At 30.9% G+C, this 6,760-nt stretch overlaps 1 long non-coding RNA gene across 1 annotated transcript; it reads right to left on the minus strand.

Annotated features, from left to right (window-relative positions):
• Positions 1 to 360: 360 nt before the first annotated feature.
• On the minus strand, positions 361 to 4,363 carry LOC112027767 (uncharacterized). The gene is made up of 3 exons (XR_002884521.2): positions 4,083 to 4,363; positions 2,846 to 2,940; positions 361 to 2,250 (listed from the first exon to the last, which is right to left on the minus strand). It is a non-coding gene; the product is annotated as an uncharacterized LOC112027767 (long non-coding RNA).
• Between the last annotated feature and the right edge of the window lie 2,397 nt (positions 4,364 to 6,760).

The following is a 6,760-nucleotide window of genomic DNA, read 5'->3' on the forward strand; positions in this document are numbered from 1 at the left end:
TTCCATTAATTCAATATGTGCCTAAGTAGTGGAATCCATGACTATTGTACTAATATGTTCATCTTAACAAAAACACACATATGGTCTTGAATCTTGAGTGTTGATTAACCAAAGGCAGATAGGTATTTAGAATATGGAATTGCACCAGGCTGCTGCAACTTCAATTGAAAAAAAAAAAAAAAAAAAAAAAGCTTATATGCTTTATTTTGATGATATAGTGTATGACATATCCTCTAGTGTGCAGCAATGAGAGCTTGATGGCAAAGATTTCTATTCAGGAAGCAAGGCTCATCCCCTTGGTTCCAAATCTTCATCGAATTATTATATCTAAAATTAAAAGAAAAAAGAGAAAAGAACTGCACAACAAGGATTTTATTCACGAAGTCATACATAATCAAAGGAGTAGGGTTTTACATCATCAATAAATAGAAGAAAAATAAAATAAAGAGAAGGAACAACAGCAGCTGCAACAACCTCATGTAGGTGAGTCATCCCCTTTAATTATCTTGCCCGGCCGGTTCTTTCTAATCCGAGGCTGTGACTATTCATCGCAGATTCCAGTTCTGGCATCACCATCATCACCTCGGAGATGTTCAGATGACTCTTTCTGGCTATTGTTAAATGATGATAATGCAGCATCATTATCATCAGGACCACGGAATTACTCGAAGGACTCTTTCGCATCTATGTTAAATGCATTATGTACGGGACGCCTAGGAAATGCTCACTTGACCCTTTTTGGCCTATTTTAGGTTGTGTAAGAGAGGATACGACTTCATCAATACCAAGGAAAAGCTCACTTGACCGTTTCTGGTCTTTGTTAGTAGAGTATACTTTATCATCTTCGGTAGTATACCTAGATGACGAAGCCTTCCCCTTTGATGATTTAGAGTATCGATCCGGTTTGTTAGACTCCATTAGGCTCTTCCTTCGCTTGGAGATAGAAATGAGATCACATTGATGCTTCTTTTAAACTATTCATGATCAGTCAGTACTGCTTACATCTTTCTCTTATTTCTTTAAATTAACTAACAACATAGAGAGTATTAAAAGAAACGCTCATTTTTAATTCAAATGAAATGTTTACCACGACCTATTTAAAAAAGAAAAAAAAAAGAAAAAAGGAGAGAGAATTTGTGTCATTTAAAAATTTATCAAGATGGTCAAATTAATAATTCTATAGTTATTAAATTATTTTATATAAAATTAGTTTAAAAAAATTAAAATTTATATAATTTTGAGTATAATATTGCTTAAATATGGTATATACAAATTCCTATTCCATAAAGTAGAAATGTCAACTCTTGAAATTCTCCTTGGAAGTTTAAATTATATAAAAAATTTATAATTCTTAAAATGTGAAATTCTCAAGAACTAAATCAGGTAACACAACAGTGGCCAAAGAAAAAGAAGAAATAAGATTAAGGAATTAAACCTCCTCTAGCCTATAGCCGCGTTTTTAAAACGCGGCTATAGCTCATAAAAACGTGGCTATAAAACAGCTAGCGTGTTTTTTAGGCCGCTTTTCCAACCATGGCATAAAACCTGTGACTATAGGCTGATGGGTCTATCGCTGCGTTTTTACAAATGCGGCTATAGGCCAAGACCAATGACCACATTCTTGAGAAGGCGGCTGTCCTATAACTGCATTTGTCAAACGGGGCTATATAGTTCCCTCATCCTATCCAATTATTTCTTGATACCTGCATGTTAGAGGCTGCAGATGTACCAGGATAATATGTACCATGTTTACTGTCTTTCCATTTCTTTTCCATATCTATCATACAATTGGTGTGAAGAAAATCTCAATGGTCACAAGATATAAGCTACTCAAAGCTACATATATAACCTATTAGCAAGAGTGGAATTACTTACAAACAACTTCAACTAGTTTTATAACTTTAACTGATAGATGTATTTGCTATCAAATTTGCATTTGTTTATGCTACTCATTTACACAAAAATTATGTATGGATTCGTATATAGAATAGAACTTGAAGCAAGTGATTGAAAAAAAATTATCAGGTATCTAATTTCACATGGGCTGACTGTATCCAAATTTAGGTCAAAACTTTGAAGAGAGACTTGAAGCAAGTGATTGAAAAAAAAAATTAGTTTAAAGGAACCACCATGATAAAGAATGCACGACTTTTCTTGGTGTCAAAGAATATTATAAATAAGCTTTTTCTCGTGAAGTCTAACAAAAGCCTCTGTCACAGCTCTTGAGCTTTTCTCATCCATTGTGAATCACTAATACAAGAAAAATAAGCAAAAATCACTCAGTGAGTGAGGGAAGAAGAAAAAATAAGAGATTCATGACTGAATCTGACATGATAAAAAAAAAACTAATTATGAAAGAAAAAAAAAAAAACTAATTAAGAATGGTATGCTTTATCCACTAGTAGAGCAGAGGACTCAATGTCCACAACCACCTAACAAACATGACATACCTAGGAAATCATAATAAGAGAAAGGCTAAGTAAAAATAATTCAACTAAAGAAGAATTATGTTTTTTTTTTTTAAACAGCCCATATCATGCCATAATGTTTGTTATCATCCGCAATTACGTATGCAAACTCATCAACATTAGTCCAATTACAATTTCCACCCAAAAAATAAAATAAAAGGCAAAATCAAAATCAAATTCAGCTATACACAAAAAAAATTAAAAAAAAAAACAAATACTTTAAACTCCAAGCAACCATATTAATTCCAGCGTTGATACATAGGAAAAGGAAAAACGAAAAGAAACTTAAACTTTTCTTTTTTTGAACTTTTGTGCTTATGGGAAACCAAACAGAGAGTGGATTGAAATTTTAGAGTACACCTAAAATAATAACTTACAGTGAATCTCTTTGGATGGGCAATAAATCTCCAACACTTGCCATACTGCTTGTGTCTCAAACTCTCTCTTATCATCCATACTTGCTTAAATCAAGCTATAATCTCAAAAAGGAAGAAAATCCAAAGCAAAAAATCTATTAAAAAAATGATAACACTAAAAATTCAACCAAAGTTTGATTGTATCAACCGAACATGACATCTAATAATAGACAAATAGTCACACTAGTATTTTACCTAATATACATATCCTAGGATTCGTCGAATGTAACACTATTCATAGGATATAAACCGCTAAAAGCCAGAAACTAATCAGTCTAGGAAAAGTCCACTAGGCACTTTGTGATTTAGGATTATCCATCCTTGACTCCCCCTCCCCAAAAGGGCGTTTTCTTCTCCTGGAGGTGACTCTCTTTACCTTACTTTTCTATTAGTATATTTTTATATAATAATAATAAAAAAGAACTTTTTGTGTATGACATGACCTATGAACGTCCCTTTGGCATAAGAAGACATGTATAAGAAAAATACTAGATGTATAAGAAAAACAAATTGGCTTTCTTTATGGAAGCTGATCAGAATAGCGGATTCAAGAGTCGTCAGAATCCACATTGGCCAATATTAATCTGCTAAACTGGGCAACAACAGACACCTTTCATCAAAAAGCATTAAAAAAAAAAAATCACCTCAAAATTAATTGAGATGTAAATAGTACATACTGCAACTTGGTCTTCTCACTTTAGTGTCTTGTCACATTGAGAGAGAGTAAGGATTCACCTATATTAATCCCCTAACCTTAATAGCCAACAAGGCACTCTTGCTTTGCACGATATCTAAAGCTTGGCGTCAAACAACTCAAATTATCATAGCAAATTCGGGTAATCTTATAGGTTTAATTTGCCATTAGCCAATTTTTCTATTTACTTAAACAACAAAAGATCAACACTCACATTATATAAGTCATGATATGCCATTTGGTTTCCCTCCACTCTTTTCAGAAACACGGGGCACTGGAAACTAATCAAAGTGGAAAGACACCTACAAAGTCCATAAATAGTAGGCTACAATAAACTATTATTATTTTATAGATACAGAACTCCTAATTTCATGCAATGAAATATAAATCGTAAACATAGAGTTCAAGGGATTAGATTTTTAAAGCTTGAAAAAAAAAAAAAAAGCTTCGAGTAATTTAAGAAAAACAAAATCAAAGTTTCGATCAGAGAAATTGCGGCTATACCTGACAAAGCTCAACTCCAGGAGCCCACGAAACCTTGTTCGATTTCCTCGACCGCTCCATATGTTAAATCGAACAACCAGATTTACAATCGATCCGTGAAAATCTGAAATCTAAGAGTAATGTAGAACTAATCCATTTGATTAATTCGAAATCAAATCTGAAAACCCTAGATTTTTTAAGCCAAAAGAAGAAGAAGAAAAAAGAACAAGAGAGAATTTGATTGAGACGCAACTCTAATAGGAAGAGAATGGAAGAGCGGCGGCTGAAGTATCTAATGTAGAGATTAGGGTTTTTTTCATTTTAAGTTAGTGTATAAAACGACGTAGTTTTGTGTTATAAGGAGAGTAAAAATGAAAACGTATTTGTATTTGCTGCGGTTCGAACCTGGGTAAATACAATAACATGTGTGTCTTACCACTAAACTAGTGAAATTCAATATAGACATTTTGTACCTAAATACTTTACAAATAGTAAAATTTTATATTTTATAGTAATATTTATTATTTTCTTGATTAATTTATATTAAAATTATTTTAGTAAAACTTAAAATGATTCTGTTACTAATATATATTAATAGAAAATGACATAGCAAGATGCCCCGTACACTTTAAAAATGCCCGAAATACCCCCAAAAACTAAAAAATGACCAAAACACCCCCCAAAACCTAAAAATGGCCAAAATACCCCCTAAACATAAAAATGTCCAAAATACCCCTAAAATCTTAAAATGACCGAAATATCCCCTGAAACATAAAAAATGATCGAAATACTCTCGAAACCTAGATAATGACTGAAACACTCCCGAAACCTATAAAATAACTAAAATACCCCCTGAACCTGGGCTGACTAGTGGGAATGCGCGTGTCCTTGCTGCTAGGATACCCGGAACTTTCTTGATATAATTTGTACAAATTAATATTTAATATCTAATGTAGAGATAGTCATAAAAAAGCTCTTACTATGGTTCGAACCTAGGCAAAATATTATCACATGCGTGTCTTACCACTAAACTAGTGTAATTATACATAAATACTAGTATTATGTCCGTGCGATGCACGGCTTAATTAAAAATCATGTGTAAATTAATGAAAATACAAAAAAAAATTATTTTAAATAAAATAAAATTGATAATAAAAATAAAGTAATCTTTTACTCTATTTTTTTTAAACAAAGTAACATTTTACTTTAAACAAAATTTCAACCACGGTAAACTTCAACAAAAAAAAGTTGATAAGAAGTTGTTTCTATTTAAAACAATAATTTTAAGTTGTGAAAAAGATGATATAAGCAAAAAAAAAAAGAAAAAATCTAATAAATATATGATTTATATCTAAGACTCTATAATTCAGGTTAGAAATTATATATCTTATATAATTTCTAAACAATCAAACTAACATTATAAAAAAAAAAAAAATCAATTGACAATCTATAACAATTCTCTAAAATGGATTAAATTTAAGGAAATCAACTTAAAAAAATACACAAAATATATTCAATTTGATGGGAAAAAAAGTAGAGTAAACAAATATGTACTTGTAAGGTTGTTGGTAGAAGAAGAGAATAATAGATGTTGTAGGTAAAAGAAGAGAAGAATAGCGCAAAAGATCCGTATGGTGAGTATTAATTATGAATTATTTGATATATACACACACACACACACACTCCACGTTGCAACTTTAGACCAAATAAACTAAAGAAAAGAACAAATTAAACACTACATTACTATATTTTTATCCACTTAGAAATACTTATATATCCACATTGAAGAATTTTATATGAACAAAAAGTCTAAAGCTAATATTAATTGAATAGAATTTTTTAAACGAAAATTCTAAACACTACATTGCAACCTTAGACAAAATAAACTAAAGAAAAGAACAAATTAAACACTACGTTGTTGTATTTTTATTCACTTAGAAATTATAGTTGAAGAAAACTCATATATATTTTTTCTTAAATCTAAAAATCTAAGAAAATTTCTGCAATTTGATGCCGCCACTTGGTGCAACCACGGCGCCTAAGCCCAACTTTTATTATATATAATATGATTTTATACATAAATATTTTATAAATAGTAATATTTAATATTTTTAAAACTTAGCCTATAGCTACATTTTTTAAATGCAGCTATAGGTCCTTCTTTAAAAATAAAATAAAAAATAAAAAAATATTTGGCTAGATAACCTATAGATGCATTTTAAAAAGTGGCTAAAACCACTTAAAAATGTGGCTATAGACTTAACCTATTGCCACGTTTTTAGAAATGTGGCTATAGGTTAGCTATAGTCGCATTTTTTTCAAACGCAGCAAAAAAAAATGCGGCTATAAACCTATGTGTTTTGTAGTGATAGAAACCGCAGTGTCTTTCATTTATTTAATTTTTTGTTGGGAAATGCTAACGAGTACCCTTAAAAGTGGTATAAAAACTTTTCTAAAATGAATTATTAACAAGTGCCTTAACATGACGCTTTTTTGTTTATGTTACTGAAAGTGGTTCACAATTACTGGAGGAGAATAATCCGATTTCGAGAATAAGGTTATGGGTCCGTAATGCCGTAATAGGACTTTTGAGGAAATACACAAAGTTGACAATAAAAACAAGAAAATACACAAGTAACCTAGCCTACTCAAAGTGAAATTCTCTTGCAAAAATAGTAAAAACCTACAATTAAGAACTG

The sequence above is a fragment of the Quercus suber genome, unplaced genomic scaffold, assembly GCF_002906115.3.
Source record: "Quercus suber isolate HL8 unplaced genomic scaffold, Cork oak 2.0 scaffold_553, whole genome shotgun sequence".
NCBI classification, from domain to species: Eukaryota; Viridiplantae; Streptophyta; class Magnoliopsida; order Fagales; family Fagaceae; genus Quercus; species Quercus suber.